Source organism: Equus asinus, chromosome 21 (genome assembly GCF_041296235.1).
Source record: "Equus asinus isolate D_3611 breed Donkey chromosome 21, EquAss-T2T_v2, whole genome shotgun sequence".
Taxonomy (NCBI): domain Eukaryota; kingdom Metazoa; phylum Chordata; class Mammalia; order Perissodactyla; family Equidae; genus Equus; species Equus asinus.
The window spans coordinates 26,035,677-26,062,874 of NC_091810.1; the positions used below are offsets into that span (position 1 = coordinate 26,035,677).

General features: G+C 37.0%; 1 protein-coding gene and 1 non-coding gene across 2 annotated transcripts in view; one reads left to right on the forward strand and one right to left on the reverse strand.

The window, feature by feature from the left end:
- Positions 1-27,198, reverse strand: part of CNTN6 (contactin 6) — a 295,600-nt gene that overhangs the window by 187,190 nt on the left and 81,212 nt on the right. The gene's annotated exons all lie outside the window — the stretch shown is intronic.
- Positions 5,156-5,257, forward strand: LOC123279744 (U6 spliceosomal RNA). The gene has a single exon (XR_006518006.1). It is a non-coding gene; the product is annotated as a U6 spliceosomal RNA (small nuclear RNA).

Here is a 27,198-nt window from a genome sequence, read left to right on the forward strand (position 1 = left end):
TCAAATTTCTCAGACCCTTTAAAATAAGAATTGCGATTCTTCCAGGAGCAATCTAATATTCAATGTTTTCCAAACTTATTAGGAGGCAGATTTTTTTTTTTGGTAGCATCATTTAGAATAAGTTTTTTTGTTTTTGAGTTGTGTTTTTTTTTTTTTAACGAACAGTTCTTTGAAAATGCTGGGCAAAACCACCCCCAAGTACTTCATAGAAGAGCACTTCTATTTCGGCTTTCCAGGGGCTCTTGGAATTCTGACCTAAACTCTAGTACAAGTAGACTACACATCTCAAGAAGCCCAATGAAAACAGCAAAACTTGTCTGTCTTTGCCTTTTACTCTGATTTTCTGCAATCCTTATAAAAGTGAAGTAATTGCTTTTCAATATGAATCATTAGAAAATGGTAATTGTTTCTTTGCATGAGTTGAGAGAATGAGGTAGTTTCCTAGAATAATAATAACTAGCATATAATTAGCACATATTATAAAGCAGACACTGTATGAGATATCTTATAAAGTATTATTTAATGCATTTTAATCCTTACAACAACCCTGTAGGTGTTAATATTGCTTCCATTTGACAAATAAGAAGGCTGACATTCAGAGGGCTGTGACTTGACCATGTTCATACAGCTTGTGACATGAAGAGCCCATGCTCTTTGTCACTATGTGGACTTCCTCTCCGTATAAGTTCATATTTCTCTATTTTTTCATGTCATGTGCGTGTGTGCTTGGCTTATATCACTAAGTGCTATAGATAGTACTTTTTATTTTTTAACTTTATGAGCTCGTTAGGTTTCATTAAATGTGTGTAGTTGACTTGGAAACAAAAATGCTCACTTACATATAACCTCTCACAACAATCTGGCTCTCACAATTCAAACAGCAGTACCTCGAGCTGGTCACAGAAGCTGATTAGCAAGGTTTCAGGGTCGGGCTTGGAATTGCTGGCACATCTATTACTATTACATCCAGAAAATGGATGAGGTTAGAGATAAAAGGGTCTAATTAACAGGAGCTGCTTCAATATCCTCAATGACCAGCCAAAGATTAATCAGAAAGCAGGACCTTGCTTTTGAGACGGCTGAGAGATGATGCTGAGATGTACGTCAATGAACAATGGCACTAAAATGACTAATAGCCAATTATGTCTATAACCTGAAACAACTGGTTGAGAAATTCTCTAAGGCAGACATGAGCAATGAAGAGGGGAATCTCTGAATAATCTCTTGTCTCCAAGAAAATGCTTTTGTATCTCAAGAGTTTTAGAGAAACTGACAGATATGAAAATGGCAAAAGATTAATAATAAAGTTAATGATCTGAATATCCTGTTTTCATCACTGTCCTACGAGTTTCTTTTCCCTCAGCTCTTGGTCATTGATAGACTTATGGGAATTGCCCTGGGCTTGGAAGAAAATGTCATGAATGTCCTTTATTTTTGGCCATTTTTGTTTACCTCCATATGCCCAGAACCTGTAATAGTGCATATGATAATTGCTTAATACATATTTGGTGAATAAATAAGTAAATGGACAACAAAAATAAGAGTCTAATATTATAATTAATGAACTTCCTATAAACCCATCACCAAATTCTTTATTGATTATAAAGGGTTTAATCTGTTTTTGTTTTAACTGTATGCTTTTTTAAATGAATGCCTACTCAGAGCTCACTATCTTCCAGGTCCTAGTCTGAGGGCTTTGTGTGTGTGATGTTAGTTTACTCTCATCACAACCCTTTGGTCATTCAGCAACAAATATTTATTGAGTGCTTTCTCTGTGCCAGTTATTTTTAGAGGCAGAGCATAAAGCAGAAAGCAAAACCAATAAACAAAAAAAACCCTTCCTTCTCCTGAATCTAAAAAGAAGGTGATATTACTACCATCCCCTTTTGAGCAGAGCAGTTAAGCTATTTGTTCGAGGTCATGAGTAGCTGGTTCCAGGGTAAACCCAGGTACCTAACTACAGAGTCCCTCCTGCTAATCAAAGCACACTGCCTCTGCACCAGCCACCACACTAAAGGATTTCCACAACCTATTCTATGTAATAATTCTGCAGCAATCGCTACCCAAGACAGAACGAAGATACATGCTCTCTGGATGATTGTTCAGCCTGAGCAAATGCCAAGTGCCGTTAAGCAATACCCATCTCTAAAACAAAGTCTTTCTGACTGAGTCGCCAAGGTTAAAGGAAATGTTTCCATAACCACAAGCAAATTAATTTGGAGTTTTGCATCAACAATAATGAGATGGGGCGATAAGAACCTAACCTTTCATTGTGTCACTTCATAACATAAGAGAGCACCTTTTCAGACTGGGCAAAAGGAATTACTTGCTACCGAGTTTTGTGCAAGTCTTTAATACTGCCTCATGAAAAAATCTTTGGCTGCTGAAATAACGAGTATAGATTTTTGTGTAGAATATAGAAAGTTACAGTAGTGTGTCCCCCAACAACATGGATATAAGATTACACTAAAGGTGAGAAGAGTCAGATGCAATATATAGTGAATGAGATCACACATCTGTCGAAATAGCTCCAGGGGTTGTCTATAAACGCGCCTGAAAGGGTCTGGGAACACCTAGGGTCATTCAAGGGGTAAACTAAGAGGCAGAGCTAGGGTAGGTCTAACCGAAGCCTATGAGTTTTAATCAAGCACATGTTACCATGAATGACTAAAAAGACCATTAACCATTAGAGGTGTCTGCATAGACCCAGAATAGTAAAAAGAATAAGATTTTGGCAGTGTTTTTATAGTACTTTTCAGGCAAGAGAAATTCTAGCATGACCACTAAAACAATAATAATGCTAATGCTTACCGTGTATTTAACCAGAGTGGCCACTATCTAAATGCTTACTCAGTAAAGGATTAATCTTGCCCACAGAAATGTTTGACCCTTTGCCCTAGGAGTTTATCTCTAAACCCTCAGAATATCCTGTCTGATAGGAGTGTCTGTTTACCTGGGGCCTTGGGCCATGCCAGGTAGTCTTTGCTAACAATATGATATATGATTTATGGGGGGCTTTGGGCACACTGGATAGTCTATACTAACAATGGTGGGGGTGCAGACAGGCTTGGACCCTGTGATATCAGCTGGACCTCTGGAAGGGCTTGAGATTAAGGTAAGCCACATGGGCAGTCAACCAAATCTACATGATGGAGCATCAATAAGAATTCTGGACATTAAGCCTCAAGTGAGCTTCCCCACGTATTGCCATACATGCTTCCTGAGAGAAGTAAGCACTGTCTTCACAACTCCATTAAGAGAGGACCACTGGAAACTCTGCTCTAGGGAGTTTCCTGGACTCTGCCCTATGTGCACCTTCTCTTGATTTCAGCCTGTCTTGTTTCATTGTAATAAACTGTAATAGTGAGTATAATGTCTTTGCTGAGTTTTATGAGTCTGCCTAGCTAATTACCAAGCCTGAGGGTGATCTTGGGGACCTTCTGAACTTACAGTTAGTATCAGAAATGAGGGTGGTCGTGGGGACCCCCGAACTTTGCAGTGAATTATACATATTGTTTAATACTCATAGCAAATCCATGAAGTTGGCACAATTATTATCACGTTTCACAGATAAGGAAATAAGGCACAAGTGACTTGTGGAAAATCACATAGCCAAGAAGTAACAAAGTCAGGGTTTGAACCCAGTAGTCCGACTGCTAAGGCTGTACATTAATCACTTTGCTGTCCTCCCCACTAGCATAGAGATCACTATGGATGATGCTTTGTAAGGTACAGTGAGAATTTACAAGGCTTCACTACAATTTTAACAAATATCTCTCAAGACTACCCATATTCCATTCTGGCCAACCAACTTCCTGATATATAATTGTCTTAAAATATAGGTTTTATTATTATTCATGTCTAGTGAGGACAACAGATTTAGGAGATGGCTGCCATTGAAAAGATAGTTTGTTACTTATGGTTCCTAAGAGAAGGGGACATGCCACATCAAGCAGAGCCACATAGGGAAGGCACCGGGATCAGTCTGAGGCAGAGGGAGTGGAGGAAAATGGAAGCAAGACCTTTTATGGTGGTTTCCAAAGGAAGGAACAGGCAAGACAGGATAAGAAGGTTTAGGATGGAGTAGTTTGAATAATTTTAGGATGTAGGGGCTGCCCCTAGTTGTCTAGTACCTGGCCTTGGGGTGATTAGGGCAAGGGAATGGTGGCTTGGAGTATAAGAGTCTGATTAAGGAGGTAGTTAGGGGTACGGGCTCTGAACTGGTTAGTTTTCAAATGAAAGACTGGTCAAAGGTGAGTCCTTTACTATTTCTGGAAATTGGCTAGCCCTGGGAGGAGCAGTCTCTCTGTCATCAGCAAGACTCCGGATGTCCAAGTATCCAAAGTACAGAAAATAGGAAGGCGTGATTAATACAATAATCCATACTGCTAGGTAGCAGGGAAAAAAGAAATAGGGTATACATTCTCAGTGGGTCAATACCCCCCCAAGAAGGGGAAAACTGGTTCCAGGGGGTGGAGAGGGTGGTGAAAAAATGTTACTTTTTATGTATAAAGCACAGATAGAGATATATTATAAAAATAGATATACTATATGTATGCTATTAAAATTTCATGGATGGGAGACTAAAAGGTCTCCTCTGTGGTGGGAGGAAGGAGATAATGAAATAAAGATTGAGAAAGACTGAAAAGGAGTATCCTGGATAATCGATGTAACTATTCTGAAAAATGAAAAGAAAAGCAATCCATTATATTAAATTATTAATGTATTAATTAATATAAACTAATATATTGTTTTTATGATTTATATGTAAAAGTATTATAAATTTGCTTACCAAGGATTTATCCTTAAAGACCTGATCAACTCTGTGCTAGGAAAACCCAATCTCTAAGTCCACTGAGCCAAGACTCAGGCTCAGAGATATGATGACCACAACTCTATGATGCTCTGTTTGGGCACCATCATTTCTCTAAGAGATTTCCTGTCTTCTCCCTCTAAAATATCAATAATATTATAAAGGCACCTTATAAAAAGGAAATTTCTACCTTTAAGTAGTCTGGGAGGCCATGTTCACCAAGAGTTTGCCGATCTTAAATTGGCTCAACGGTATTTCTCGATTAATTATTCTTTTCCTTTCCTATAATTTCTTCTTGATGTGAGGGGAAAAGGGAGGTAATCAGAAATGCAATGGGTAGTGCCTACTTTGGGAGAATGAAGTAAAATTGGCCTGATACACAGAAGATTAGCATAGAGCCTGCATATGAATAACACATGTTTTTGGGCATTCTGTTGTTTTTTTAATTGAAAAAAGACATGAGAAACTGCCTGGGGCAATGGAAATGTTTTATATCTTGTTTTGAGTGGTGGTTTCATGGTGAATGTAATTATAAAAACTCATTGAACTAAATACTCAAGATCATTGTATTTTATTAAATGTTAATTATACTTTGACTTTTTAAAATGAGTTCAGTGAGAAGACTGAATGAAAATTTAAATCTGGGGTTTGCAGGGTTGGTCACCTCACATATAACTAAGGTTGAACAAATAGACCACTAACCATAAGTTTGTTGTACTTTATATAGCAGCTGAAACTGCATTGGAAAATCACATATTTCTAAATTGAACTATAGCGTTCATGAGAAAATGGAGGTCCAGAAAGGAAACTGACTTTACAGATATGTCAACCAGAAGAAGAGTAATAGTAGAGAAATAATATTCAAGAACATGCGTTGATTGCTTACCAAATGCTAGGTACTGTATTAGAGTTTCAAATTTCTTATTTCATTTAATGGTTATACTTATCTTATGAAAAAGGCACTGCTATAATTCCATTTTTACCTTTTTGAGCAATGTGAGCCTTGACAGGTTATGTGATCTATTGAAGATCACATAGCTAAAAATTGTAGAGCTGAGCTTTGAAAGTTTATTTCTGATATCAAAGTCTATATTTCTTGACAACCAAGACATATTATTTCCATACAGTCAGTATTAGTTACCTTAGGCTAGTTTAATTATGCATGGTGAGTCATTAAATGGCAAGTTGAGTCATATTGGCCACTCGATTTAAGTATGTAAAAGTTAGTTACAACAATAGCACAGTGAAACCAGATTGTTTTAATCTCTGAATGAATTGGTTAAGGGCAGAACAGTAATTGCTTAATATGACCAGCAGATGGCAATGGTATTCCATTAAGCCAATACAGCAACTTCAGGCAAATTAATGTACATATAAAACCCAAGCTGTAAAATAGAGGGAAGGTGCTGATTATGTTTACTGAGTAATTCTTGTGATCTTGACCTTAGATTTTTATGCACTTGGCCTATTGGACATCACAATTTGTGAGTTGTGCAAATACTTGCATTTTAATTGCTTTATGGGTGACCTAAGTGGAGGAAGTAATAATGACACATTGAAGGTAGAATGGTTCCAAGGTACCTAAGATAGAGTAGAGACAAAAAAGAAGTGTCTTATTTTCTTATTTGAAGGAAGTTTTCAAGCTTTCTCATAATGGGTATGTGTTGGTTGTATGTATGCATATGTGTATATGTGTGTACGTATATTTATACATATAATACATATATATACATACTTTTTTCATTGTTGTTGTTGTTCTTAGTGGTATGTAAAGAGACCCAACATCATATGTGGATCTGTGACAAAATATGAATAGTTTTGGACTTAGGATAATCTTTTTACCCCCAGAAGAGTGGAACATCCTCTGATAATAGTTCTGAATTCTGTAGATTAGAGATGCAGCTCAATGAGCACAGTGTCCATTCACATATGCAACAAACAAGGAATATTTGCCTCCAATGCTGCAAATGGTGTGTAGTGTGATCCATGTAGGCACCAGTTTCCTACAACCAGAATACTGGACAAAGAAAAGCTTCCTAGGCGAAAGGTAGTTATTTTACATTTTGAAAAATTAGTAGTGGTTTGCCAGAAAGACAAGGTAAGAAAGATATTCTTGGAGGGGGCACTAGCAAGTAAAACATGTATAGAAATAAAAAAGCATGGTACCTTGGTAAAGAACACACAGTCAGGTAAAGTGGAAATTGATATTAACATAGGGGAAAGAATCAGGGAAGGTCTTCTGGCCATGCCAGGATTTTGGATATTATCCTACAGGTATCTTTTAGATGAGTTTATCCATTAGAAAATTAGGAGACTTCTAACAAGAGGTAACGAAGGCCCAATCTAAAAGGATCAAAAGGAGGTGATAGATTGAAGAATTTTTTTCAAAATCACTTCCTTTCCTCACCTTGAAAATGTGTCAATAACCATGCTCTGAGATGGTTGAAAATAGGAAAGTGGAAGTAATATATATTTTAAAAATTAATAAAAGAAAGGTAAGAAACGTGGTGGGTAATGACTTTTGGACTCATGTAACATGTACCTACTACCCAGGTAAGACTTGTGTTGAGCATACGGACCCCAGAGACTAAGTGGTAGGGCGAGAGAAGGGATTCCCTAAGTAGAGAATCCAGCACCAAAGAGAACTGGTGACTAACGGTTGGAGATATCTTAGGGTTGGTCTAGAGCATATTTTAAAGATAGTTCATGACATCCCTTCCCCAAGCAGTGCTCTCTGAGGAATATTCCCAATACCGTTCTGCTTTCTGTATAGCTTGGCTTTTTTCTCGACTGGAGATGTGATCAGGAATTTCCTGAATTTCTAAACTCTGCTTAAACTCTCCTCTGGAACACATCCATTTTATAAACAGCCACTCTGAATTTGGTCACATTGTGATTTAGTTCATAACCTGTCAAACAAGTCACCCATCTATATTCCCTAGAGGCTGTCTAGAATTCTCCAGGATTATATACCTATGACAGAAAAAGCAAGGCAGTCTCAATGCAAGAGACCTAGAGTCAGCACAGTGTGAAAAGCGACAATGAGATATAGTCAAGAGTCTGAGAATCTGAGTTTGCATCACAATTTGCCACTGATTGTATGACATACAATAAAAGGCTTTAACTCTGAAGCCCAATTTGTTTACCTGTAAAATAAGGAGATGTAACACATCTTGAGACTCACTTTATGGCAAAGGTGTGGGCTTCTTTCTATTCCATTGGCTTGGCAGACATTATTATTCTATCATAGAATTCTTTCCCACTGAGTTCAGATATAGCCTTAAAAGAGACCACCAACCCATCAACTGGGCCCATGCAGATGTCTGATAAGTGACCTTTTGATGTCAAGAGGTTAAAAATTCCACCCTCAGATCATGCTAACATCACCATTTTGTGAACATGCATCCTATGAAGAGCCATGAAGTCTGACTATACTTGCACAGGTCATCAATTGCCTCACCTCCCCTCATCTCCATCTATCTCCACATTTCAGACCACCTTGCCTCCTACCTCATAAATATCCCTGAATCCTTATTTTCAAGGAAGTGGATTTGAGACTCACTCTTTTGCTTCCTAACTTGGCTGCCTTGTGATTAAACCCTCTCTCTGCTGCGATCTTGCCATCTCGGTGTTTGGCTTTCGGTGCGACAGTCAAAAATGAACCTTGGTTTGATAACGATTTGGCAAGTCAGCCAGGAGGTATGTCCAGAGGGACCTTTTTGCATGAGATTTGTCAGGCCCTTGCCAGTGTGGAGAACCTGTGGATGAGTCCAGCAGCTGCCCGGAGCATTTTCCCTGGACTGTTTCAGGATTTTTCCTGGTTTGGTGCTGCCAATTCCTTAGCACATATTTTCACTTTGCAGTAGAGAGACAGTTTCTGGGTTTAGAAGACGTCTTTTTTGGTGAGTAACTTTCGTACAAGTGACTGGATTCTTATTTCTTCTTCCTTTTGGTCTGACGTTTGAGAAGGAAGCGTTGGTTTGGTAGGGGATGCCTTCTGCAACTTCTAAAAAAGGAAGCCTTGGTCTGGCCTTCATTGTGAGGGTCTTGGTTTTGGGGATGCTTGATATTAGGGAAGAATTAGGGGATACGCTCAAAGAAGTTCCCTTGGCTTGGTTTGGTTTTGAGATCTGGTTCTAATGGCAGCATAAGTATAGTTTGACTGGCCATGTCTAAATCGTGAAACAATGGGTAACGCTAATTCGATTCCTACCTGCAGCCCCCTAGGCTGCATTCTTCAAAACTGGGCAACTTTCAGTTATGAGTCCATGAGAAAGAAAAAGATGATATTTTTCTGTAACTCTGCATGGCCACAATATTCTTTAGACTCCAGAGAAAAATGGCCTGAAAATGGATCCTTAAATTATAGTAAAATCTTGCAATTAGAAGTATTTTCTAAATGGGAAGAGAAATGGGACGAAATACCTTATGTTCAGTCTTTTATGTTGTTATACCAGAATGAGTCTATACAGTGGAAATGTAAAATTTTGGTTCAAAAAGAGGGAAAGATAACAAAACCTGTTTGCTTGATTCTAGTGATTCTAAAGAAAAGGAGGACAATTTACTGGTAATTCAGTGGAATACTCCAGCTGCTCCCCCTCCACCTCCATATGGTGATCCTTCCACTCCTCCACCACTGCCTGAGCCACAACCCCAGGCTCAGTCTCCCTTGGTCCCCAAAGGTCAAGATACAGGAATGGTCTCCCCGTCTCCTACTGGCGGGGTACCCAATTTGGCCAGAGAGCGCCCAAACCCAGGTGGGGCAATATCCATTAAGGCAAGTCCCTGTCAGAGGTAGAGATGCTGTGACTGGGTAGCCAATGAGGCTCATTTGGCTCCATTCTCCCCTTTCAAATTTAGACTTATTAACTGGAAGTATAGCATGCCTGTCTATACAGATGACACAAAAAGAATGGAAAACCTTTTTTCATCAATTTTTGCTACCCTTAACCCAACTTGGGAAGATGTACAAAAGCTATTGAACACACTCTTCACTTCTGAGGAACACTGGATGGTTTTAGAAAAAGCTGGGAAGGAAGCAAATCAGCTACACAGAAAAACCCCAGGCAACCCTGTGAGGACTGAGGCAGTCATAGCAATGCCAACTACTGACCCCAACTGGAATGTAAATACAGAAGATAGAGCCAGACTTGAACATTACCGGGACTGTCAAGAATCTGCTGAGTATTTTAGGTGCCTACTGAGTGAGTTATGGGGACAGGAGACCTGTAATTTATTCTGTAAACTGTCCCACCAGGGTTGTGTGCCCCAGCATGAGAACTGTTGCTTATGTGACCCTTATCTTGATAACCCTTGGGAAGAGGCTGGGAGGGTGAAGACTGATCCTCTCTTTCCCTTCTTTGTTTGTCTCATTTGTCACCTCCTTCGTTGTCACCAAGTCAGGGTTAAGTTCAGGTTGGACCTGAGCAGAACCTGGACCTTCAGTAAAACCAAAAACTTGAAAAGTTTTTTGCCAGAGACTTAGCTCTTGACTCTGGCATTGGAAACTCCAGCTCCTGACCTGCTCCAGGCCTTTGCCTCTTGCCTCCCTGGTTTGCCTTGTGCTGGCTCAGGGACTAAGTGCCTGGGATGAAGGGGACTTGACTAAATCTTATAACTACATTGACACCTGCACTTGGGCTCTGCACCCTTCTCTGGCCCACTGATAATTGACACTGGGTTTACTGCCATGTGAAACACCTCAAACATCCCCAGAGACTCACCCCTCAGGTGCATTTTAACTAATTGGAAACACTTTCAGTTGGATGGGTTATGACCCAGAAACTCTATCTTGGAGAAAATTGAGTAGTTTCTCTGTGCCCTTGTAATGTAGCTGGACAGGTAGATCAATCCATAATGTCATTTAAGTTACAAACCAATTTCTGAGAAATCAAGAACAATTGTCCTTAAAAAATTCCTTGCAAAATTTGAAGTGCAGCTCTAGAGGAAGTTCTGGTTCCACCCATTTCCCTATCTCAAAGAGCTTGCCAACCCTCCAGGGAATATCTATCCCATAATTAATTCCTAGGACTGAAGAAAAAATAAGGGAAAAGGGAAAGAAAAAAATGGCCATAAGAGCGCTCTCATCAAAATCTAGCATTTTGAGTGTCTTCTCCACAAACAGTAGTAGAAAGGCTTAAAACAAAATTTGGATCCCTAACTAGTGTATTATTGTACCTGATTCATTGCAGTAATTTTAAATCAATAGGTGTGGAGACTCTGTGTATGTGTGTCTACATGTATGTTATATATGTGTGATATTTTACCTCCAGGTGGTATAATTTCTACAGAGCTCTATTCAATTGGCTAAAAGTAAGCACTTACATAAATTATGAATTTAATAGAAACTAACTCAAATGTCATTCAAGTTAACATGATAAAATTAATCTTTGGTGACTGAAAGCTTTTTTAAGTTTGTTGGTTTGATTAAAATGGACATGACCTCACAGTTATCAACAATGGATATGATGCAGACATGCAGCCTTTATTCTAAATTTATTGGTCAAATAAGCTAATGTTATTTCTATTACAGAACTAGTTAACAAAAATAATAACTTAAAATGCCGGCTAACTTTGCCAAATGTCTCATGAAGTTTTGTAGGCAATCTAAATAATTATTGTGAGTGAGTAAACTAAATAGATGTGAAAAATATAAAAGAATTGGGTGGACTTTTTAAAATAATTGTGTGTTATGGCATGTATATTTAAGATAACTTCCAAAATCTCTCTGGTAACTTGAAACTTTGAAGTTTTGCTAGCTAAAATTGAATGATAAAAACTCACTGAATATCTGGGTCATTTTTCAAATAAGATAAAATACTGAAACATTATTGCTAGACATGCCTAGGTTTACCTACTTATTAAAAAGAAATTAAAATATGTTGGGATCTATTAATAAACATGTCTTGTATTTTATTAGAAATTGTAATATGAAGTAGCATGTTTCTAGAAATTATGAAAAGCCTTTATAAACTTGCCGAGCCACAGAATGCTAATGTAAAAGACTGTCCATAATTGCATGCTTTTTAGTTTTAACTAAGTTCTGTAAGGGTTAAAAATTCTAATTCATAAGGTAATTAAAGCTACTAAAAATTAATAAGGAATGCACTTTTGCATTCAAGGAAAGTAAAATGTATGTTTTAGTAAAGAAGGTATAAAGAATGGGAATATATTTGTTTGTTTTTTTAAGAAAGATAAATTTGTCCTAAGTACTAGAAGGTAAGAAAGAAAGCCTGGGGCAAATTCTTAATGTAAAAAGAAGTTAAGGAAGGTCTGTGGAAGAGGAACTCTCTAAAGAGTTTTATGCATGGTCAAGTTGGTTAAGATTGAAGTAAACATAATTTAGTAGATGAGTTTTAGTGTCAAAAATAAGCTGGCACAAAAATTAAAATTTGATTCTCTCTCTCTTAAAAGGATAATTTTCCTGGACTTTTAGTCTACCCTTGATGAAGAGGTTTTTCTTTATTTTTGAGTAAGTCTACCTAAAAGGACAAGAAATCTGTTTTGTTAAAATAATTTCCTATGTTCAAAAAGACAGAAGTCTCTCCATTAAGATTTTTTGACTGTTTTAACTCTTGGTTTGCCCTTAACTGTTTCTGTTGTCACTTTGATTGAATGGATAACTGATTGTTGTTTCACAGTGAGCGTTGTTTCCTATTTGACCAACTGTTTTAAACTCTTTTGATATTTTTGACAAGCTTCTCTCAAAATTCAAATCCTAAATGAAGTCTTGCTTTTGACCTGAAGGAAAAAATTTTCTTTGAGGATTTTCAGAGGATGCCTGGTCTACTAAAAGAAATTCATTCTCTCTCTTTATATAAACAAAAAGACACTAAACAAATTAGGTTTATTTGGTGTGTTACATTACATGGGAAATATTGTCAAATAACTGATGATAAACCTTCTGAGGGGTATTATGCAGGTAAATGTTATTGATATAAATGTTTTAAAAATTATATAACATTCCTAAAATTCTCACCTGTCCTGATTGTCAGCCACAATTCTAGTTGTTATCATGAAGTGTTGTTTGTTACAGAGATAGCCAAGTTTCTTTGTCAATTGCCTTTTTGAGTCTTTTGTCACTTTCAGATAATTGCTGTTTTATTCTGATGCTTTTGCATATGTTTCATCTTCAGAGAAATTCATGGAAAAGACTCTGACACTTATTCTAGAATACAGGCTTCTGATAAACTTTCTAATTATAAAACTGAACTGGGTAAGAAATTACAGAACTCTAACAGAGAAACAGAACTTTACAAAACAGCTAAGAGAAGATTAACATCAAGAATTGATTACAACTTTAACACTCCACTTACACCAATGGGTAGATCATCCAAACAGAAGATCAATAAGGAAACACTCACCTTAAAGGACACATTAGACCAGATGGATTTAGTAGATATATACAGAACATTCCATCCAAAAACCACAGAATACACATTCTTTTCAAATGCCCATGGAACATTCTCCAGGATTGATCACATATTAGGCCACAAAACAAGTCTCAATAAATTTAACAAGATCGAAATAATACCATGCAACTTTTCTGACAGCAAAGGTATGAAACTGGAAATCAACTACAGAAAGAAAATCAGAAAAGCCACAAAAATGTGGAGATTGAACAAAATGCTACTGAACAATGATTGGGTCAATGAAGAAATCAAAGAAGAAATAAAAAAATTCCTGGAGACAAATAAAAATGAAAACACGACATGCCAAAATCTGTGGGATATAGCAAAAGCAGTTCTACGAGGGAGGTTTATAGCAATTCAGGCCTACCTCAACAAAGAAAAATCCCAAATAGGCAATCCAAAAGTGCACCTCAAGGTACTGGAAAAATAACAACAAACAAAGCCCAAAATCAGCAGAAGGAAGGAAATAATAAAAATCAGAGCAGAAATAAATGAAATAGAGACTAAAAAATCAATAGAAAAGATTAATGAAACCAAGAGCTGGTTATTCCAAAAGATAAACGAAATTGACAAACCCTTAGCTAGACTCACCAAGAAAAAAAGAGAGAAGGCTCAAATAAATAAAATCAGAAATTAAAGAGGAGAGATTACAACGGACACCTCAGAAATACAAAAGATAATAAGAGAATACTATGAAAAGCTATATGCCAACAAATTGGATAATCTAGAAGAAAGGGATAAATTCTTAGAAACATACAACCTTCCAAAACTGGACCAAGAAAATGTAGAAAATTTGAATAGACCAATCACCAGTAAGGAGATCGAAACAGCAATTAAAAACCTCCCCAAAAATAAAAGTCCAGGACCAGATGGCTTCCCTGGTGAATTCTACCAAACATTCAAAGAAGACTTAATACCTATCCTTCTCAAACTCTTCCAAAAAATTGAAGAGGAGGCGAGGCTTCCTAACTCCTTCTATGAAGCAAACATTATCCTGATACCAAAACCAGACAAGGACAACACAAAAAAAGAAAATTACTGGCCAATATCACTGATGAACATCGATGCAAAAATCCTCAACAAAATACTAGCAAATCGAATACAACAATACATTAAAAAGATCATACCTCATGATCAAGTGGGTTTCATTCCGGGGATGCAGGGATGGTTCAACATCCACAAATCTATCAACGTGATACACCACATTAACAAAATGAGGAGTAAAAATCACATGATCATCTCAATAGATGCAAAGAAAGCATTTGACAAGATACAGCATCCATTTATGATAAAAACTCTAAATAAATTGGGTATAGAAGGAAAATACCTCAACATAATAAAGGCCATATATGACAAACCCACAGCAAATATCATTCTCAATGGAGAAAAACTGAAAGCTATCCCTCTAAGAACAGGAACCAGACAAGGATGCCCACTGTCACCACTCTTATTTAACATAGTATTGGAAGTCCTAGCCAGAGCTATCAGGCAAGAAAAAGAAATAAAAGCGATCCACATTGGAAAAGAAGAAGTGAAACTGTGACTCTTTGCAGATGACATGATTTTATATCTAGAAAACCCTAAAGAGGCCAGTAAAAAACTTTTAGAAATAATAAAGGAATACAGTCAAGTTGCGGGATACAAAATCAATGTACAAAAATCCTTTGCATTTCTATACACTAACAAGGAATTAGCTGAAAGAGAAATTAAGAATACAATCCCATTTACAATTGCAACAAAAAGAATAAAATACCTAGGAATAAACTTAACCAAAGAGGTGAAAGATCTGTACACCAAAAACTATAAAACATTGTTGAAAGAAATCGAAGAAGACACAAAGAAATGGAAAGATATTCCGTGCTCTTGGATTGGAAGAATTAACATTGTTAAAATGTCCATACTTCCTAAAGCTATCTATAGATTCAGTGCAACCCCTATCAAAGTTTCAACAACATTTTTTACAGAAATAGAACAAAGAATCCTAAAATTTATATGGAACAACAAAAGACCCCAAATAGCCAAAGGATTCCTGAGAAAAAAGAACAAAGCTGGAGGATCATACTCCCTGATTTCAAATTATACTACAAAGCCATAGTAAGCAAAACAGCATGGTACTGACACAAAAACAGACACACAGATCAATGGAACAAAATTGAGAGCCCAGAAGTAAACCCACACGTTTATGGACAGCTAATATTCGACAAGGGAACCAAGAGCATATGATGGAGAAAGAAGAGTCTCTTCAATAAATGGTGTTGGGAAAACTGGACAGCCACATGCAAAAGAATAAAAGTAGAACATTCCCTTACACCATGCACAAAAATCACTCAAAATGGATTAAAGGCTTGAATGTAAGACTCAAAACCATGAGACTTCTAGAAGAAAACATAGGCAGTACGCTCTATGACATTGGTCTGAGCAGCATATTTTCAAGTCCCATGTCTGACTGGGCAAGGGAAAAAAAGAAAAAATGAACAAATGGGACTACATCAAACTAAAAATTCCCTGCACAGCAAAGGAAACCATCAACAAAACGAAAAGACAACCTAACAATTGGGAGAAGATGTTTGCAAATCATATATCAGATAAGGGGTTAATATCCAAAATATACAAAGAACTCATACAGCTCAACAACACAAAAACCAACAATCCAATTAGAAAATGGGTAAAAGATCTGAACAGAGATTTCTCCAAAGAAGAGATACAGATGGCCAACAGGCATATGAAAATATGCTCAACATCATTAGCTATCAGGGAAATGCAAATCGAAACTACAATGAGGTATCACCTCACTCTGGTCAGAATGGCTATAATTAACAAGACAGGAAACAACAAATGTTGGAGAGGGTGTGGAGAGAAGAGAACCCTTGTTCACTGCTGGTGGCAGTGCAAACTGGTGCAGCCACTATGGAAAGCAGTTTGGACTATCCTCAGAAAATTAAGGATATATCTACCATATGATCCAGCTATTCCACTGCTGGGTATTTATCCAAAGAACTTGAAAACACAAAGGCATAAGGATACTTGCACCCCTATGTTCATTGCAGCATTATACACAATAACCAAGACTTGGAAGAACCTAGGTGTCCATCAAGGGATGAATGGATAAAGAAGATGTGGTATTTATACATGATGGACTACTACTCAGCCATAAGAAATTACGAAATCCAGCCATTTGTGACAACATGGATGGACCTTGAGGGTATTATGCTGAGTGAAATAAGTCAGAGGGAGAAAGTCAAATACCATATGATCTCACTCATAAGTAGAAGATAAAAACAACAGCAACAACAAAAACCACATAGCATTGGAGATTGGACTGGTGGTTACCATTGGGGAAGGGGGGAGGGGAAGGGCAAAAATGGCGATTAGGGTCACATGTGAGGGGATGCACTATAATTAGTGTTTGGGTGGTGAACATGATGTAATGTATCCAGAATTTGAAATATGATGTACATCTGAAAAAAATAAAAATTAAAAAAATAAATAAATAAAATTGAATAATTCAAGCATAAAAAAAAGAATTGATTACACAGGACAGAATGAACTGATGAGGATGATTGTAATTTATATGACTTCTCATTTGAGATATTGCTGATTTTTTGGTGTTTTATTTTTTCTGATTTAAAGAAACCTTTTTCTCTTTTCTTTTAAGCTATGACATATCAATTTGGTAAATTATGCCTTTGAAAGTAGAATTGAAAATTTATTTATTTTTTCATTACCTGGTCACTTCAGGATTTGGAAAATCATAAGGAGTGAGTATTGTTTTCATGGCAATATACTTATTTGCATAAGTTCAATAAGAATCTGTTCTCCTTGTAAGAGGACACATTTGGAAATATTGGTTATAATACCAAAGCTTTGACTGGAATGTCATATTTGAGAGAAACATTCCGACTCAGATATGAGAAGACAGCTTTTGAGGAACAAAGGTGGATTTTCTGGAATAAAGTCACTTGGAAATGTTGGCCTGGTACCTTGTTTACAGGGTTCCCAGCAACCATACTGGGTAAATAAAGAAGATCACTTCTCTGGCAGGTACAAGGAACCTCAATATTTTGGAGAACCTCAAGAGAAGAGAATAATTCACCCAAATCTCAGATATTGCAGGAGAAGCCTGATTAAAAATCCTTGGCTTGGCTTTCCTTGCTTTGAGAGGCCTTTAAAGGTCAATCTGAGATACCTTATAAAATGCTCCAGCAAAGCAGATTTAAAAGAGCCTATATGATCAATGGCTATTCTTGCCGTACTTCTGTAAATAATCTGGCCGAGTTTATTGAAACTAAGCTTATTTTGTAAACCAGTTAGTCTTAATTTGGTTATCTTTTATAGAAATGAGAGTGATTTTTAGGGACAAAAATTATGTTTCAATAGAAGCTATATACGCATTCATGGATATTGTGTTCTAGTTCTAATAATTGTCTTTGAGGTTTTTATATTTTATCTGTTAACTGGACTGGACACTGAATTCTTCTTGTCTCCTGAAATATCTGGCTACAAATCTCCAAACTAACATTTTCAATTTTTCCATCATTTTCATTCAGGATCATTGAGAACTGAACCTGCCCTTTTTCCTGAAGCCTTGCAAACTGAAGCTGGACAGTTTGATATAAACTTAATAGAGATTTATGTCTGTTGCTGTGCAAGCCACTCAGAAAGATACCTGAACACCCAATGACATCATTAGAGACATTTCAAACTGAAAAAGATGATTTGACTCTTGCACCTAGAAATCTTTTTGACTGGCTACTGCCTGGGCTCAGAAAGGTTTACAATTTTTTCATTTATAATTTTCTCCTGCCATTAAACTTGTTTTTCCTTTTTGTGTCTCTAGAAATACTTCTTATTAAATACCTGGTTATTTGCTTACAAAATAGATGCCTAACTTTGGGAGCCCACCTGCATCACCATCTTACTAAGAGACTGGTTCACTGAGATGGAACACTATACCCCTCATCAACAGGATATCCCTCAAGATTGAGGATGAACAACAAAAAGAGGGGATTGATACCAGTTTAACACATGGTTGACATAAGGGAAGCCATAGTATAGAAAAGAAACCATATTGTAACTTTGAATGACCTCTGATTAATTAACCCAGATGTGCTCTATAGATTTTATGTCTCCTCTCAGACACCATAAATTGATAACTTTATTCTTTTGAGTTCCTTAGGAATGTGATGACACCCAGGCAGAGAGTCTATGTTGATAGCCACCATCAATGACAACTGAAAGATTAGGGTATAGGGTTTTGCTGCAGTCTCTGAGATGCATAGCCAATAAAATAAAAGACTATCAGGAGCTAAGACCAGATATCTGCCCTACCTGGAGATCAGATGGAGGTCCCAGAGGGATTAGGTCTATTTTTCAGGGACAGTTATAATTTTAGTTGTCTATACTTCTTCTCTTTCTGGTCAGATACTTGACTATAAAATGTGCATTTAGATGTTGTTCCAAAACTGTTGAGCAAGGTATAAAAATTCTAATAATGTAAAATGTCAACCTGAGTCTGGGAACAAGAGAATATCTCCAAAAGAATACTAAAAAGTTTTATGCCTCTAACCTGGGTCTACACCGCAATTCAGCAGGAAGCAGCTAGATTGGTTATCACCCTGCATCCCTAAAGAATGAGAAATGACCTTAGAATAAAAGGGATTGAAAGTGGCAGTTAGTCATTGATGATTGAGTAGCTGACAATGATTTTTTTTTCCTTTTTGCAATTACTGATTAGAGCTTTTAGCTGTTTAAGCCATCCATTGTTAACTGTGCTGTTTAGGCAATATGCTATCTGACTCCCACTAGGTTCCTATAGATAATATCTCCCTGGAGCCTGGGTCACCATGGCAATGGGTGTTTGAGCTGTTTTTCAGGAATTGGAGCCCCTTGTCCACTTCAGGCCAGTTGAGACCACCAACGCATCAACTGGGCCCATGCAGATGTCTGATAAGCGACCTTCTTATGTCAAGAGGCTAAAAAGTCCACCCTCAGATCATGCTAACACCACAATTTTGTGAACATGTGTCCTATGAAGAGCCATGAAGTCTGACTGTGCTTGAGCAGATCATCAATTACCTCACCTCTCCTCATCTCCAATCATCTATCTCCACGTTTCAGATCACCTTGCTCCCTCTACCCCATAAATATCCCTGAGTCCCCATTTTCAAGGAAGTAGATTTGAGACTCATTCTTTTCCTTCCTCACTTGGCTGCCTTGTGATTAAACTCTCTCTCTGCTGCAATCTCACTGTCTCAGTATTTGGCTTTCTGGGTGATGGGCAAAAACAAACCTGGGTTGGGTAACAGTGGTACCTGCAGTGAAGGAGGTTCAGAAATGAGGATGTGTGTGTGTGTGTGTGTGTGTTTGTGTGTGTGTTTCTTAGGGAACTAAGGGATAGAGTTCATAGGAGATTGTGATTTGGGTACATTTTTTTCTTATAACACCAAAAATCATAAACGGGTCACAAGGCTGTCCTAAATCATAAGGTGGGTATCATAAATTCTGGTGTATTATATTAACTCTAGCTACACCCAGCTAGACGGCAATCAACCCATGCTGAATCTTATCTTTTTCAGCAAATGCCTTTTTCAGCCTCTTCCCCCATCACCTGTGGACACTTGCATGCCAAAGGTGAAGCTCCAGCCAGATCTATGATACTAATCAAATGAAGTAACTTGAGACTATTCTAGACAGATAAGCAATCATACGTGCACGGAAAAGACAACAGCCTAGCTTTAAATAACGGTATTTGGTCAATAATAGAAAACTGGATTGGAAATTTTCTAGTAGAAAAGCAGTGGTAAAAATTTCACATCATATTTTTCAATAGAGACTTGGGAGGAAGCCCATTGTTCTCCAGGAGGTAACTGAATGATCGCTTTTTCTATATTTAAACTGAGAATTTTCCCTGTATTTTGGGCTATTATTTATCTTGGTCATTGACAATATTTATTTTTGATATCAAAATGTGTAGTCATTTCTCATTTATGATTTTTGGGTTTATTGAAATAGAAAGCATTTTAAAAACCTCAATTGATTTATTTGTTCTTTTAAGTAAAATCCTGTCCTCAGAGACCATAGAAAAAGCAATTGTAAAATTGGGTGGCTAATTTTGTATATGCAGTAATCTTTTAAATTTTTCTAATGTTATTAAAATGCAAGCTTTTAAAAATCTTACTGCATGATCAACCTCTGTAAATTCCAAAGGGATAAAATTCTTGCCAATTCCACAAGCAGCAATATATGAATGGTCAATGTTTTTGATACAAAATTTCCTTTTTTGGTGTATATGGGGAGTGGGTTATAAGAATTGGTGCTTTATAAGAGTTTTTCATTCCCTTCTTGGGAGGAGGGACAGTAGATGTCATAGATGAAGAAATGTAAACATCGCTCTCCAGTTCTGAGAGTCTAGAGCGGCTACTGAGTTCATGAAGACTGAGTCCTTCCTATCCTTGAGTTGAGGGATACAGTTTTTCACTTGCTATTGAGCATTACTTATTGTTCATCTTGGGTTATTGGGTCATTATTAAGGATTATGTGTGTGTGTGTAGGTTGATTGTGGATAAATGGGCACTTAGGAAGATAAGGAAGAAGAGGAAGGAAGGTTGGTGAGGTGAGTTCCATAGAGTTAAGAGTCTTCCCCTCTACGTGGGGACTTATACAGTGTGGGGCTCTTAACTGGGAAAGTGCTGGGAGGATCAAAATCAGTGACACTACGGGAAGGCACAGGAATCTCATGGACTCAGAGATAGACTGCCCTCACTAACTGTGCGGACTTAATGTTCCAAAGAACAGCCACATGCAGGATATTTGCCATCCAGGTGCTCAGGGACTGGTAGGGTAGGGGAAAGGCCAGCTTCATGGGCACCTGACCTGTGCAGCTATGCAGTGCTCTCTGTTTATAAGGACCGCACACAATCGTGTATGAACAAGAGGCCATGCATTTTCATTTTTCCCTTGGCGTCACAAATTATGTAACCAGTCCTCAGTAGGGGCAAATCTGGATCCCCGCTGTGAATCTTTGGGCCATCCCACCCTCTCTACTGCTGTGCCCTGTGAAAACTAAGGGACCAAAACCAGACACCTTGTGGGCTAGAGGAGAGAAACCACTGAGCTTATACTTGGGGAATAATATGAGGATGCCGGAGACTGGGAAATGAAGCCTTTGTAGCCTGATCCCACGGGCCTATGACTGCGTATGTAAACACACCACATTTTCCATAAAAGATCAAATGAAAGGTGTGCCTACGGAGAATGTTTTTGTACAGCAGACACAAACTTTATTTATTGCATTCTATTGGCTTCCACAGCTCAAAGAAATGTAAAGTAGTGGGTGAAGGGGTAGGGAAGAAAAAAAAGTATTGCTTGTATGGATAGAACTGATGCTGGCTATCAAAAAGCACTTCATTACACATCAGGCAGTTTTGTGAGATTGCTTAACTCCTTATGGAATGTTTTCACTTTAGGGGAGAAATCGACCATTGGAATTAATCAGTGAGAAGCCTATGAATTCTCAAAACAACAACAACAGAGGCTTTTGCAAGTCATTCTATGTGAATAAAATAGGTAAAAATCCTCACACTGGGGCATTTTTGAGGCCTTACCTCTTCTGTTCTCATTCTTCCTAATTGGATTCACTCCTCAACTTCTCTTTTCCTCTTAAGCAACATGAAATAGACCTTTATAGATGGCTAGATTTATTTTACATCTGTATTTGGCAGGGGGAAGGAGGAGAAATCAAATTGAAAAGGGCAGTTTACCATACTTCTTTTCTCCTTGCTTTATTAAAAACATACGAATAGAACTGAGTGACTTCAGAAAGGCCACTGAGCATAGCAGACACTCAGGCATTGTAAATGGAGCTCCACATTGTAAAGGTCTCCAGCCAGCTCGACTGGGCAGTAGTCCTCCCCATAGCCATGTTCAGGTTCTCTTTCCATTCAGAAAGCTAAGTTAGGAGCTAAGAGGCACCGATTTGGCTTTTCACGCTGCAAATACAAGATGAAAGAGCCCCAATTCAGAGGAAATATTAAAGAGAGAAAAATATGTAAGTGGAAATCAGAGTAGCTAAATGACTTGCATTTGGATTTTATTTTGCTGGTCAATCCCTAAGACTCAATATTTTGGTCATTCTAAATTACAGAAGTCTTTGCAAAAGTTTCCCAAAATGTTCAAAATGAAACAGGTCATTTTCTCTCCTACGTAATTTTGGGAGAGTAGTTGTAATCTGTGAAGCCCTCTGTGAAAAGCGGGTTTGCGTTCACACGAATGGCTGACGGCATGCAATACTTTCATGTATAAACATAGATACATAAATCTGTTTTCAGATGATAGATAACCATTTAGTGATATCAGCTATATCTATAGTGCAATTCTGACACCCTTATGTGTACAACTAAAATGACTTATTGCACAAATCCAAAGAAATAAGTTTTTTTGAGAATTTTCTATCTTGTACATCTTTCATTTTCTTCAATATACCACTAGCATATATGCAAATATCTTATCTTTTTTATTAACTGATAAACACTCCCATCACAAAAATCACATCTCATTTCCTTTTATATTACTCATATTATTTGGTGCAGTGCTTTGAACTTGGTAAATGAATGAATTAATATTTGTTAAATAAATAAGAGTAGCAAAGGCCTAAAATTTATTGATAAGATTATATCTGTCTCAGGAGTAGAAAATAAAAGTAATAAGAAAAATTACATAGTCCTTAATCTGTGCAAGGCACTCTTTTATTATTTCATATAATCCTCATAAAACTTCATGAGATGTCATTATAAATATCTCAGTGTTACAAATAAGAACAGTGAGATACAGAGATTAAGTAGTTTACTCAAGTTTGCAGAGAGGTAGAGCAAGCATTTGAACCAGTGCAGTCTTCAGTCTGTGCTCTTAATTATTATGCTATATAGCTTTTCTAACAGATTATATTTATTGTGTCTGTTGTAAGTGTTTTACATGCACTAATTCATTTGTATCATGAATTCTATTTACAGAGCTGGCTATATTCCAAGATGGGATATATTCCCACTTTAATTAGCCTTTACCAATACCAAACATAGACTGGGAATTTTATACTTCTGTGGTTTTATTAATATGCACTGGTGATCAAAATGTGCGTTGAGAATGCCTCGGGGTTCATGACACCCTTTTAGATGTTTGTTCAATCAAAGCTCTTCTTGATACAAAAGTAAGTGTTTTGTACTTTTTTGTTCTTTTTCTTTTCACATGTTTATAAACATTCTTTATAACAAATGATTTTCATTGTGGAAGAGATGAAAATCCTTAAGTGTAAAAAACATAGCGAATAAATATAAAATTAAAAAACAAATCACTCATCAGCTTCTCTTTTTGGGGGGGAAGATTGGCCCTGAGCTAACTACTGCCAATCCTCCTCTTTTTGCTGAGGAAGACTGGCCCTGAGGTAACATCCGTGCCCATATTCCTCCACTTTATACGTGGGACACCTGCTACAGCATGGCTTTTGCTAAGCGGTGCCAAGTCCGCACCCGGGATCTGAACTGGCAAACCCCGGGCCCCTGAGAAGCAGAACGTCTCAACTTAACCACTGCACCACCAGGCCGGCCCTGATCAGCTTCTTAAACCTAACAATTTTAAGAAGGGATTTTGAGGAACCTGTATCCTACAGGACTAGATCTACTAATACCAAGCCATCTGAAATTCCTTATTAGATAAAAGATTTAATAAGGAATGATTATTCCACAAATTTTAGGAATGATTCTTCACGCTCCAACTTCTTTTAATGGGATGATGATACTTTAAGTGTGTATATGTCTTATTTTTTACCATCTCAAGTAGAGCTGCTCATTCCTCTAATCTACGCCAAAAGCTTATTAATGTGATTCTAATAGGCATTAGTCCTTCCTAATGCTATAAACTCAAGCAACATATTCTTATATATTAGTATTAGCTTTACATCCTCATGTGATTCTCTAATTTGAAATTCTAGTGAGAAATACCAAGAGTGAAAATGTTCTAATAAATAATACATCATTTCATAAGACTTGCCCTTCACACATACGCTTAAGTCCTAGGCCTTGCAGGTTTCATTCTGTCTGCAGTTAGCTGTTTGAGCCATTTCCCAGGACCACTGAAATAACCATTACTTATTTTCAGATGTCCATATGGAGAGTCATCATTATATTCCAGTGAAATCAGTATATTATGGTACTGTAATAGGACTAGTTCCAAATTTGGGCTTTGGTTTTTTTTTAATTATTTTAACATGAATCTGTTTGTGTCCTTCAAATATGGCATTTCTATAAAAACAAACAACTGGCTTCATAGACAAATATCCACCATTAAGTTAAAGGGAAGCATCTTTATGATATTTACTAATCTCAAAGAACATTCTTCTCAATGAAACATCATTAGAAATTTTGATACCACCCAAGGCAAATGATTAGTAATAAAAGATTCCCATGTATTGGATGAGCATTGTCTTCTCTGAAATTTCTGTGTCAGACCTAGATTCAGTGACATATACTATCTCTTCTATTATACTTCTATAATATTTAGTTTGCAAAATTGTCAAACTGCCAATTACAGAACAGAAAAAGTATGGTAAGAAGACTCTAAGATGACCTTCAACGCCCTTGCCTCCTCATATTCACACACTGTGTAATCCCCTGTCCTTGAGAATGGGTAGGACCTGTGACTCGCTTCTAACAAATAGAACATAGTGGAGAGGATGAGATGTCACTTTCATGACTAAGTAGATAAGATTATAACTTCCATCTTGCCAGAAAAGTGTCTCTACTGCCTACCTGACTTGTTTATTTTAAAAAAGCAAGTAGCTATGTGGAGAAGCCCACATGGCAATGAACTGAGAGCAATGCCTGGCCAATAACCAGCTAGGAACAGAGGCCATCAATCTAACAATACTCAAGGAACTGAGTTCTGCCAACAACCATTGAGTTTGAAAGCAGATCATTGCCCAGTAGAGTCTTCAGATAAAAACCTAGTCATGGCTGATACCTTGATTGCCACTTTCAGATGAGGCCTTGAAGCAGAAAACCCAGATGAGCTGTGCCTAGACTACTGACCCAGAGAAACTATGACAATAAATGAGTGTTGTTTTAAGCCACTGAGTTTGTAGTAATATTATTGTCTGGCAACAGAAAATCAATATAGTGACTCAAATGATAGTTCTCTTTGAAGGTTGCCAGAAATAGATTTAGAACTTTGATTCCAAGAGATACTCTTCTTTATAAAAAGGAAGGAACATTTATATAAAAACATAGAAATGTCTCTAAAATTTCCAGAAAATAAGTGACACTGAGGATTACAAAAATAACAATCCAGTTGTATATAGTACAACAAGTAGAATATTGATCTTCTTGTAACAGTTTGGTATCTAATGCTGAAAGAAAAAACATGATCATGACCAAGAGCCTGGTTACAGCAGCCTCTGACCAACCCACTTCTTTTTTAATTTAAATTTTTACCCATGTATTTTTCATACATTTAAAACTACCAATATAGCAATAATAAATATTAAGCCATGGTATCTCTTTGAATGAATGGAATTGTCTTTTAATAGAAGAATTTGTCACATATCTTCAGACTCACAGCTGCCTTTACTTTCTGTACTCAGATATTTATTTCATCACGTTAACTTTTTTCTGATGATAAACTTGATGTTAGAATGATTCTGTTTCTCTGAGAACTATAAATTCCAATATAAAGTTTAGCATTTTAAATTCTTTGCCTACGTGTAAAGAATATTTCATCTTGGCCTTTTTAAAGATCACAACTTTAGCTCACACATGAAGGAAAAAACGAGACCATGCCTGTGAAAATTGCACCAATGTTTTTCTGCAAATTAAGTCAACAATACGATTAAAATAAAATAAAATAACTATTTGAGATAATACATTTTATACGTTAAACTTGGATTTCTACAGAGCTCATCTTTAGTTGTATCTTTTGAAAATCTAGAGAATAAATTTCTCCAGGATGACTCTCAAAGAAAGAAATTATATTGTCCATGCACCACCATTATGTATGCAAGCAAAGAAATAGTCATAGATGCATGATAAACATTTCAATTGGATTATATTTTTATAGCTGAAACTGAAATATAATTTTATGCCACAAGCATTCAGGCATATTTCATCAATTTTCTGTTCTTTTACCATATGAAGTGTGTGATATATGATATAAATATATTCACTCTTTGCATATGAGTTACGTTTTTGAGGTTAAAAACAAAAAAGCCAGAGAAAATGGCAACAGAAGATGAATGAGTGCTTGCTTTTACTTTAATGCTGTGTTTTAAACTAAGAGAATACTCCCTATAACTACACATTTACCATCCTTGCTCACGATGATGACACTATTTGGAATTAGAAAAAAATCAATGTCCTGCTCAAAATGCACTTTAAGTAACTGTAGCTCTATAGTGACTTCAGAAAACATACACGCTGTCCTCCATGATTCACTTCTCTGAGAGTCTGGTAACAGACTATGTGGAAAGTCCACTAACTGGAGTACCTCCTTAAAAACTGGAGAAGGAAGCTGCTCGTGGTCAGACTCTCAGCTTGATTGGGAAAATGCAATTATTAAAAGTTCAAGAGTAGGAATGCTAAGCTAATTTTCTTTGTCTTTCTGAGATATTGGGATAAAACAATGAGCAGATTCTTCTACCCTTCTTAAACAAAAGTCTTAGAAGAGTAACTGGCAATAGTTAAGGGGATATTAGTAGAATGGATGAACATAAAAAAGTCTCGGAGGAGAGGCCCTATGGCCAAGTGATTAAGTTCACGTGCTGAGCTTTGGCGGGCCAGGGTTCTCTTGTTGACCTATGTACTGCTCGTCAAGCCATATGGTGGCAGCATTCCACACAGAAGAGCTAGAATGACCTTTAACTAGGATACAGAACTGTTATACTGGGGCTTCGTGAAGAAAAAAAATAAAGGAGAGGAAGATTGGCAACTAATG